Source organism: Monodon monoceros, unplaced genomic scaffold (assembly GCF_005190385.1).
Source record: "Monodon monoceros isolate NGI ecotype Baffin Bay Population unplaced genomic scaffold, NGI_Narwhal_1 Super_Scaffold_7, whole genome shotgun sequence".
NCBI lineage: Eukaryota > Metazoa > Chordata > Mammalia > Artiodactyla > Monodontidae > Monodon > Monodon monoceros.
The window spans coordinates 88,967,757-88,979,297 of record NW_021703784.1 but is presented as its reverse complement, the minus strand read 5'-3'; the positions used below and the strand labels follow the sequence as shown (position 1 = coordinate 88,979,297).

Genomic DNA, 11,541 nt, shown 5'->3' with positions numbered 1-11,541 from the left:
TGTGTTAGCATATGGTATTTGTTTTTCTCTTTCTGGCTTACTTCACTCTGTATGACAGACTCCAGGTCCATCCACCTCACTACAAATAACTCAATTTCATTTCTTTTTATGGCTGAGTAATATTCCATTGTATATATGTGCCACATCTTCTTTATCCATTCATCTGTTGATGGACACTTAGGTTGCTTCCATGTCCTGGTTATTGTAAATAGAGCTGCAATGAACATTTTGGTACATGACTCTTTTTGAATTACGGTTTTCTCAGGGTATATGCCCAGTAGTGAGATTGCCAATTCTTAGTCTGACAATACTTTTGTCTAGCTTTTTATGTCTTTCAAACATGTAAAAAGTAAATCTCAAGTTTGAAATAGACAAACTGCCATAATCGAAAAGCATAACATTTACATGAAATGTGCAGATTTCTATATGCTGATGATTATAAACATGTATCAGTTGATTACTGCACACTCTTCATTTGTTAATATATTTTTTAAAAGATTTATTTATTTATTTGTTTGCTTGTTTGCGCCGGGTCTTAGTTGTGGCAGGCGGGCTCCTTAGTTGCGGCATGCAAACTCTCAGTTGCGGCACATGAACTCTTAGTTGCGGCGTACGAACTCTTAGTTGCGGCATGCGTGTGGGATCTAGTTCCCCGACCAGGGATCTAACCCGGGCCCCCTGAATTGGGAGTGTGGAATCCTAACCACTGCGCCACCAGAGAAGTCCCTAATATTTGTTTTATGTGAAGCATTATCCCGCTTGGTTTTGAGAATACAGACAGACCCAGGCTTCATAAAGCTTATGGATTTGTGGGGGAGACAGAGGCTAAACTAATGAGCAGATGAACAGATCATTTATCACAGATTATGTTATAAAGAAGATAAGCAGGATGATGGGTTAAAAAGAATAGCAGACAGACCAATTTAAATAAGGTAATTAGGGAAGAACTTTCAGAGGAGCTGACATTTAAACTGAATCTGAAGTGTAAGAAAGGGCCAGCTCCTGTACGTAACCTTATGAGTTATTAATCCTTTCAATATCACTATGAGTTGAGAACGACTATTGTCTTAATTTCATAGAGGAAGAAACTGAGACTTAACAAAGATTTACCTTGAGCACAAGTTTAAATGCTCAAGGTTGGTAAAGCTTGAATTGGGATTCGAATCTTTAGGATCCCACAACCTGTTAGGGCTGGAATCCATGACCTTTAGTTTTTAGGTCCCTTCTGACTCTGAGTTTCTGTGAGTGAAACTGACTAGTACAACTTGGACAGAGTGAACATATAGGGCATGCTCTTCTCTCTCTGTCGGGCTAGTGAACTCACTGGTAACTTGACAAATGCTAAACTTTCATGAAGGAGTTAGAATACTGTGACTCGGAAATATACTCTAAAGCAGATGGTGCTAGTTACAGTTTTTGTTTTGGACATGGATTGTGGTAGACTCAGAGACAGAAATCGGTGAAAGACAATTTCCCAGTTTACTTTGATGCCATTTGGATATTATTGATGTATTAAATGTACATTGGTCGAATAAAAGAAATTTAGGTATCCAGGATGAATATACCTACTGAAGACAAGTAGTTCCTTATCTGGTTTTAACTCATCACTGAGAGTAGGGTTAAGTCAGGGGGCAAGTCTGGATGAGGAAGAGACCTGTGCAGTAGTACCAGCTACCCCTGCTACTGTGTAACATTGGAAGAAGCCGTATTATTTCTCTGAAACTCAGTTTCCTCATCATGCTCAAAGGCTTCTGACAGTGCGCGTGACAAAGCTGTAAAAGCCAGTCTCTTCTTCATATTTAAAAAGTTGATGGAAACAGAGATGTGAGTTTAAGAGTCACGCTTCATGCAAAAATTCGACCTCTAGTGAAGAACACCATCTTCAGAGAGGGCTGCTTAAAGGGAGCACAGTGCACCTTGTAGACAGTTCCAGAAAATATCATTGGTATAGATCCCCCCAAACAGAAAAAAAAGTAAATTATTAACTTCATAAATTAAATTTCATTTCCCCTTTTGAATGTTTTCCTACAATTCTTTAAATCTGTCTATGCTTTAATGCCAACATCATGTATTTATTTGGCCCACGTCCACGCTCTTTTTAAATTCAGAACACACACCCACACATACACTAGCATTACTTTAAGTTTGAGAAGGCTACGTGTATACCATTAACACAGATATCCTCATAATAAAAATTCACAAAAGCTTATTTCACTTTAGGGAACAAAAGAGCTGTGCCCCAGGTCATACCTGTTCTTATTCATAAACTCTTTGGGAATTCTTACTGAAGGATAAAGCTTTTCAAAGGCCTCCTGATCTACCAATCATACAAGATTAATGTTATCTTCATCTATTCAACATATTGATATTGAGCTAGTTCTATGAGCCAGACATTGTCCTAGGCATGTGAAATCCAAAACAGGCATAAGATATAGTGGCTGTGCTCAGTAAACAAGTGTTTTGATATGCAAAGGATGTCAAGTTCACACTGTTTTTGTTATTGCAGTGGTATTGAATAATACAAATATTGAGCATCTACTTGTAACTGTGAGGCAAGGGCTTTTCACATGTTACTCAAGCCTACCATATTTCACAATGCCAAGAGGCACTACTTATTTATATATTATATAAATGTGGCCCCTTGAATGGGAGAATGTGATGGTTCTCACTTATCTTGCTTAATTATCGCAAAAATCAAATAGGTAGTTTTTAAAATTCCCTTTTCTAAGATGAGAACATTGAGCCTCAAAAGCATTAAAATCACAGCTATTAAATGGCACAGCTGGGCTGATATTTGGATCTGAATGATGCTAAAGCCACAATAAATTTATTATTCCATGAAGCGTATTGTTATAATACTATCAAATGGCCGATCCCTCACAATTATGCCAAAGTTTTTTTTATAAGTGGAAATCATACATTAGAGGACATTTATATCATTTATCTTAGGGGAAAAATAATGCCTTGCATCAGCTGTCTGTTCTAGGTATAGGCACAAACTACAGATCCAGCCACTTTTTTTTTTTTTTTTTTTTTTTGTGGTACGCGGGCCTCTCACTGTTGTGACCTCTCTCGTTGCGGAGCACAGGCTCCGGACGCGCAGGCTCAGCGGCCATGGCTCACGGGCCCAGCTGCTCCGCGGCATGTGGGATCTTCCTGGACCGAGGCACGAACCCGTGTCCCCTGCATCAGCAGGCGGACTCTCAACCACTGCGCCACCAGGGAAGCCCCCAGCCACTTTTTAAAAGCTGAACACATACACGTTGAGGGGTCATGCAGAATTTTCTCTTAAACTTCTCCTTTTTGAGAGCTGCCCAGGAAATCTCTCAGCAATAATCTTTCTGTTACAGATACATGTTTCTGGTTTTTTCCTAGCCACATTATGGAGAGAAGAAACAAACAAAAAAAACTGTTGACAGGATTAGACCTGTCACCCCCAAATTTTAGAACTTAAATATGAAAATCTTACCTCCTATTGAATAAGACATACATATATCAAGGTTAATTGGTTTTATGTCTGAACGGTGACACTCATTAATTCTCTTTACTTTTCCTAGCACTAGGGAAGAGTATTTTTATGTGGCCACAGTAAAAGTTGATGTAAATATATATTTAATGATGACGAGCATCAGCAGAGTGAATGGGTAGAGGTTAAAAGGAACTAAAGCATATGCAAATTTGAAAGAAGTGGATTTCGATGTCATGAATCATAGTTTGTTATGTACTTGAGTGGGGGATAGAGTATACCATACCAGTCTTGCTATACCAACATTCTCAGATTTGCCACCCACGCAGTTTACACCTTTGAATATACTCAAGATAGTTCATTAATTTTAAGTTTCTTTTTACTGTTTAATACTTAATGGAGAGAAGCTGTGATATCTCAAAAAAAGTTGATGCTGATTATGACTCTGCAAAGAAAAATCATCTTTATTTAAATACAGATTAAAATGAAGAATATGTGCTACTAGAATGCTAATGTGGTTACTTAGCAGAGAGAAAAAGAATGCCAGCTTAATGAGTCCATAAGCTTTGTTCCTCTTTTGACAGTCATTTTTATTTTGTTTCATGACCATAGTTTTGCCTTCCTGCTGCTCCTTTTCCCACCTTAATACCCCAGCCAAGCTAGATGCAAATATTGTAGTTTGTGTGAGCAGGCTGAACAAATGTCATTGGAGTAAATTCATCACCACTTCCTGGGAAACATCGCAAAGTATGTGCTGTGATGGGTTGGTGGGTCCGTGATTAGATAGGCATATGTGTTACTCTCTTAAACTCTATGAAATAAACCATATGATATAGTTGGGAAATATTGGAGATAATATATTGTATTTACTTTTCCTCTAAGAAGTGACTTAATTGGATTTTGTCTACTGCAGTTACCTAAATTCATCTAATGGACTTGATATACATATTTTATGATGCTCTTACCAACCAGTTTTCTACCTTCAAATTAAGGTTGATTAAATGTCTTAAATAGTTGTGTTACTAATATTCTTTCTGAATTTTAATGAACATAGCTTATTAAACCCTAGGATTGTCATGATTTTTAGACCTCACATCAAATTCAATTCCTTGAATTGCTTCATATGTGTCAATTGTGTTTCTATAATCAGACTTAAAATTTTCAAATAATAGTTTTAGGTCTTTTTCATCTGTATATTCTCCTGGTGAAATTCTTCTTGCTTCCTAAACCTCTCCTCTTTCTCTTGTAATGCATAGAATAAAATAGATGCTCAATATATATTTTCTGAATTGAATATGTTATTTTTCTATCTCCTGTGGCACCCAGAGCAGTCTAGATCATATGAAAATAACACAGTAAATTCTTATTGATCAGTGATGGATATGTCCTAAACTTATGTGTGAGAATCTTAGCCTCCATAGAATCACATCTATATTCCTATCAGAATGCATAACAGTAATTGTTTTAAAGGTCTTATTTTATTCTTAATGTTGTATGACTAAAAGATAACCTTATTCCTGAATTTTAAAGTACAGTTATAAAAGGAAGGAAATAAGAAAATGAAGAAAATTCCCCTTGGTTACTTAAAATGAGAGATTCACAGTTGTTGGTTATATCTCCTGATCTTAATCAAGGCAGACAGGTAGAGTGGAAAGAGGTTGTTTTCTGAGATCCTAAAAATGTGGCTTGCCATTCAAGTACTGCCCTTCAGTACCTTTGTGAATTAGGCCAAATCATTAATCTTTTTGAGTTTCCGTTGTCTCCGTTGAACAAATAGTATAATAATTATATTTGCTCTGAAAGATAGATCTGAGAATTAAAGAAACTACCATATATAAAAGGACTGTAAATAAATGCTTCACAAAGACAGAAGGTCAAAAGGTGTGAATTCCCAGGTTTCCTATCATTCTGCTATACTTGCATAATACAACTGACAAAGTAAAAATAGTAACTCATTGAAATAGGATACAGGCGGCTGGTCTATACACTTCATTAATAGGAAAAGGCATTGTGCTATGTTTGAAATTTCTGTGGATACACCGCCTTAAGTGGATGGATTAAGTCATCAGAAAATTCCCATTGTGTTCAGTGAGTGGTTGCTGTGTTTTTGTCTACTTTTTGTTGCTTAATAGCCTTATCCTTTTCACCATTTTTCATTCTTTTCAATGTATTTTATATGATCATTCTATGAAAGTGAATTGTATGTTGATGCCAAATATTGTCAGTTGAAGTCAGTGTTTACTAAGGCAAATTCAATGAAAGCAGTGAACAATTCATCAACTCATTTTTTTTTCTAGTTAAACAATGATTTTATTGCTTGAGTAAACAGATAAATTTATGCAACCAGGGCAGAGGCTATGGATGACTTGTATTTCCAGTGGGGGAGCGGGGGAGGACTCGTTTGGTGTTGTAATATCGAGCCAACCGGTGAATAAGGCTCTAAAGCAGAATCAGACGGAATTTAGCATCTTTATCCTTTCTGTTTCCCTCAAGATACTTTCGAACAGCAACAGGTTTCTTCATTAAATGATAGAGCTCCTCAGGAAGTTCAGGAGCAAGTCATTTGGACTTAAGAATTCTCAAGATTTTATTGCCTGTCACAAAACGTACTTGTGCAACACCATGTGAGTCTCTCAGTATCACACCAATTTGCGAGGGCGTCAGGCCCTTCTTGGCCAGTTTGTAGATCTGCTCCTTTACGTCATCAGACGTCAGCTTCAGCCAGATGGGGGTGCTGCAGTGGTAGGGCAGAGCCAACTGGGACAGGCCCTTGCCTGGAGCATGCATGCGACCTACGATGGCGGCGGTGTGGTTCAACTCAATTGTTAAAACCACAACCTAAAATATGAAACACATAGAATTTTACATAAAGAAGAATTGATTCAAAAATGGATAAATGTATAGCTTATCCAGAGAAAATTTTCTCATTTAAAGTAAGAAAGAAAGCAAGATATTATTTCCAACTCTTATCCACCCAAGTTTCAATGGCGATGTTACAGGAAAGTCCACATTAAAGGACGGTGTCATATAAAGAAAAAGACACCTTACAAGTGTTAGTTGTTCCATATGTTATCTCATTTTGCATTAACTGCCAATATAGGTATAATATCAGGGGCAAAATTACACTTTATTCCTCCTATCTCACCTCCTAGTTGTATGTTCCCTAAACGGTATGATGATGCTCCCATAATACCCAGCACAGTACTTTGCTAGGAGTTCAATAAATGTTTGTTGAATTGAATTACCACATTAACATGTAAACTGTGAGATTGTGGAGTTTACAGCCTTTAAATCTTATTTAAAAAATCTAGGTTTACACAAATTTGCATATTATTTAGAAAATGAATATATTAAGCCCAAATCAATGTCTAATTTATATGCATTTCCACGAACTCACTTTGATAGTTTGAAGTGTTACCACTGACCAACAACACATTGGATAAGACGCGAAGATGACCTTATTCATTTTTGGGAATTGACAATTTTTTAGAAGATTGCCCAGATGTTTGTTTATTTACCAATTGATTTTTTTTTTCCAAATGAACTCTCCTTGGAGATTTTTATTTACAGTTATTCGTTCACCACTTTTTGAGTCCTGTCGCTTTGTTGACTTCATGTGCTTAGTTTGAGGGACACTGCTGGATGCTTCTTTGATAAATAAAGCTGATCAGGTCTTGTAAGTAAATGATGACATGTAGCTGAAGCAGTTTAAAGATTTAGCTCTTTGCCAATTTGTTGTTTTATTGAATACTCACATTTCATTCAAGAAAGAGAACACGCTCGTGGCTTGTGGCATTGCAATGCATGTACCTTTTCCTTAGAGAAGCTCATATAAACTTATGATAGAAATTGGCCTCTGTCAATTTAAAGAGAAATTAAAATGGCTTCTTTACAATTTCTTTTACCCTCCTTCTCCTTATTTTATCCAAGTAAGTTAGTTCTACAAATCTCTATATAAAGTCTCAGAGAGAAAAATCCAACATGATGTTTATCAAGCTAGAGTGTCTATTCAGTATGCAAAAAAAAAAAAAAAAATCACCTTGCTTTTTCTATTGCAGTGCCCCTAAATTGAAGCTATGTGCCTGATCAGGCAAAAATACCTGTGCTTCACATTTCATAGCATCTAAAGCTGGCTTCTTCTGTCTACGTAAATAATTTTAAGTGAAAGATACTGACATTATTTAACAAAATGAGATTTAGCAAGATATTTTTGACAGGGTTTCCAAAGGAACCACAAAACAATAATGCAGTGAACCCTGATTTTAGAACAAACTCAACTTCTAAATGATTTAAAGAAGCACCATTGATACTTATGAACTTAAAAAAAATTTAAGGAAAAACCACAGCTTAGTATCCAATCAGTCAAGACTTTGAACAATGTATTTCTGTTGGGAATAAAGAAAGAAGGAGGCTCTATAAAAAGAAAAAGCTGTAGAGAGGAGGAATTGTATTTTAAAGGCTACACATTTCCAAGGTGTTCAGTTGATGAGGTCTTTGTCTTGTAGTCACCAAGCTTCATTCGGTGTTTCTATAATCACAATGCAGTTTTTACACTCTGCAATTATCTTTAATTGTAAGGATATGCAACCCCTTAATTAAGCTAAAGGGAAGATAGTAGCTGTTCGTATTAAAGAACACGTGAACTACAATATCCTGTTTTGATGTCTGAATGATTTTGACACTGTCTTGAATAGTGATGGCCGCATTTTGTTCCTTGCTTTGGGTGAGTTTCTTAAAGGAAAGAATACTGAGGCCATCCCCTTAATAACTTTCCTCATTGCAGCCTGGTTAGCAGAGACTCCTTCTGAAAGTGATCTGCTCCTACATGTCCAGGTGGAAGGAAAAGTAACTCAGCACCACAGGTACTAGACATTTTGGCTGGAAGAAAAAGTTCCACAACATGTCACTCTCTACCAGTGGCTGTATTTTCAGCCAAAGACCTTGAAGTGTCTGACAGAAGGTTTTATTCGATGTTGAAATGATAGCTAAGTTGACAGCATGTAAGTAAGTGATGTATTTGTGTAACTCTATGTTTGTCAGCCTGGAACACAACCACACCCCTCAACAACACGTACACATACATATGCAAGCCACCACCACCATCGTTACCATTATATATTGAAACCCTGTTGTTCCAGGTTCAGCTCAGAGATAACTATTTTAATTGAACTGTTTGTGTTTTCTTTGTTTCTCTGCTCACTCCATATATCAAAAGTAATCACTCCTTTCACTAGTATTTCCATGGTACAATGTTTGTAACTCTATTTAACCTATATTTTATTCTGTCTCATATCATTATAAGATATTAAAAATGACTCTTACCCCTAACAGATTATAAATACCCTCAAAGCAAGTAATAACGGTTTTTACCCTTTATCCTTTTTTTCTTTGTGTGTGAATAATATATACCTACAGAACACACACAAATATTTAAACACAGACACATACATAGAGAACACAGACACATACATAGAGAACATATAGAGTATAGAATATATGCATGTATGATATATGCATGTATGATCATATGCTATATGAGTTTTAGAAAGAGAGAAAGAGAAAGAGATTGCCTATGTATTAGCTTCTGAAAAGACAATAAAATCATTCCATTTGCCAGGTAATCACCCCTATTCCAGTGAGAGTGTTATATCATTATACTGTCAATTTATATTTTTAAAACTTAACACTATAACATAAGCAACTGAGTCCAATCCCTCTTCCTCCCCTCCAAAAAAGGAAAATCAATTATTGTATCATTCAGGTTGATAGGATCTTGCCGTATTGTAGGGTTATCCCTACAGATCCTTGCGGAAATCAGAATTGCACTGATCTCTCCATTCTCTCCTCCACACAGCCCATCTCTGTATTCTGACAATAAGTACACCTCTCTTTTCCTTCTTCTCTTCTCACATTTAGGATTCACTTAGAGAATATACTTAGAGTACCCATCAGGCAGTAATTTTCAAGTTGGAAAACACTGGAAGAGGTGTGCTACAAGTCTAACAAAAGCTTTTGAAAAATGCCATATCAAGTAATTGCACAATTTTACTTTCAGTGTATCAAAACATTCTTGTACGGCCTTCATGGATGTTTAGAAATATCCCATTTGAATGTTCATGCCTCTTGAAGAGGGGAAAAAGCTGGAGTACCAGTTTGTTTTCACCAACATGTGGGCCGCATGACTCTGATATTTTACTGTTAGCCTTTGGGATTGTACTTCGTTCTGTGGATTCCATTACATTTTAAGTGTACTTTCTGGCATAGTTCATATTCGCAATTAAACACGTTCCAGAGCGTGGCTTAGACAAGGGTGTGTTTCATTGTCATTAGTGCATTTACATCACTATTTGTGGCTTCTGTATATACAGGTGTCATTAGACTTTTGTTATGAGAAAGAAAGATTTAGGCAGTTTGCGAAATTTGTACATATTTTCAGTGTCTTTGAAAAAATGTTTTGCTTAAGGAGAACACTTTTCATAAAAAAAAAAAAATTAAATGTCATCAAAAACTACCACACACAAAGCAAGAAGCCTAGATGGTTTCACAGGGTTGAAATTCTACAGAACCTTCAAATACCATACCATACCAAGGCTACATACATTTTTACGGAATATAGAAAATGACACAACTTTCTAAATCTCTTTGTATGAAGCAACTGTAACATTGATAGTAAAGCCTTATAAAGATAGGAAAAAATCTGCCAAGTAACCTCACTTACAAATATTTATGTAAAAATCCTAAATAAAATAGTAGCAACAGAATTCAATACTATATTATGATAATTATACCAAATGACCCACTAAGATTTATTTCAGGAATGCAAGATGTTCAATATTCGAAAATATATTAATATGATTCATCACATTAATAGATCTGAGGAAAAAAATCACCTGAATATTTCTATAAATATTGAGTTCTCCAAAACACTTAACATCCATTTCCCACAAACACTCAATAATAAAAAAAAAAATATGGATACTTTCTTAATTCAGTGAAATAGGAATACCTCAATCCTAAAGCCATAGACTTCTCTACTGGAAAAGTTATAGATGCATCCCCACTAAACTCAGGAATTAGGCAGAGGTGCCTACTACTTCTCCAACTGTTTGACCCTATATAGGAGATATTAGCCATTGGAATTAAGGTAACACATAAAAGCATGGGACTGAAAGAGAAGTAAGATTATTTGCAAATGACATAATAGTATACTTAGAAAATCCTGGAGAATCAATGTTAAAAATAATTTAAACAGTGCAATAATTCAATAAGATAATAAGATGTAAAATTAATATACAAAGTCAATAGCCTTCTGTATTAGTTAGCTATTGCTATAAAACAAACCACTCCAAAACAAGTAGATTTGAACAAATGGACAGACATCTATCATTCCTGGATAGGATTTCTTAACATCAGAAAGGTATAATCTCTCCCTAAGTGAGAAAATTGATAGTAAAGTGAATTAGTTAAATTAGCTGGTACCCATAAAAATATCAACAAGTATTTTACTGATGCCAGATGAATTGATGCTAAAGCTCATATAGAATAATAAATATGTACACATAACTCAGAAAAAAAATGAGGAAGAGTGATGACAGCACATGAATAGAGCAGGAAGACACAATAGAAACATTTAGAAATAGACCCAAATATATAGGATTTGTTTTTATTTTATTTTTTTTATGTTTATATAGTTAAAGTGGCATCTCAAACCATTAAAGAGAAATTTTAAATAAAAAGATCAATTTGGGTCTGTACCCCTTCTTATACATACGAAATTACACCAAATCCATCAGATGTGATGCATTAGATTTTTGTTTATTTTAATTCATGACAAAAGTACTAGAAGCAAAAAAAATTGAATTCATTTGTAATTTGACTGTAGAGGAATATTTTTTAACACTGACTCAAAATCTAGATTCAACATATTTGGAATTGATAAATTTGACTGCATAATATAAAGAAATATTTCATGACAAATACTAACAAATCAAAGTTAAAAGACCAATTATGAAAATAAAGAAAATATTGGCAAATTACATCACAGATAAAGGGCTAAAATCCCTAATATAAATCAC

The 11,541-nt window shown here is 35.3% G+C and overlaps 1 pseudogene; it reads right to left on the bottom strand.

Annotated features, from left to right (window-relative positions):
- Positions 1-5,801: 5,801 nt before the first annotated feature.
- LOC114887322 lies at positions 5,802-6,259 on the bottom strand (annotated as a pseudogene).
- Between the last annotated feature and the right edge of the window lie 5,282 nt (positions 6,260-11,541).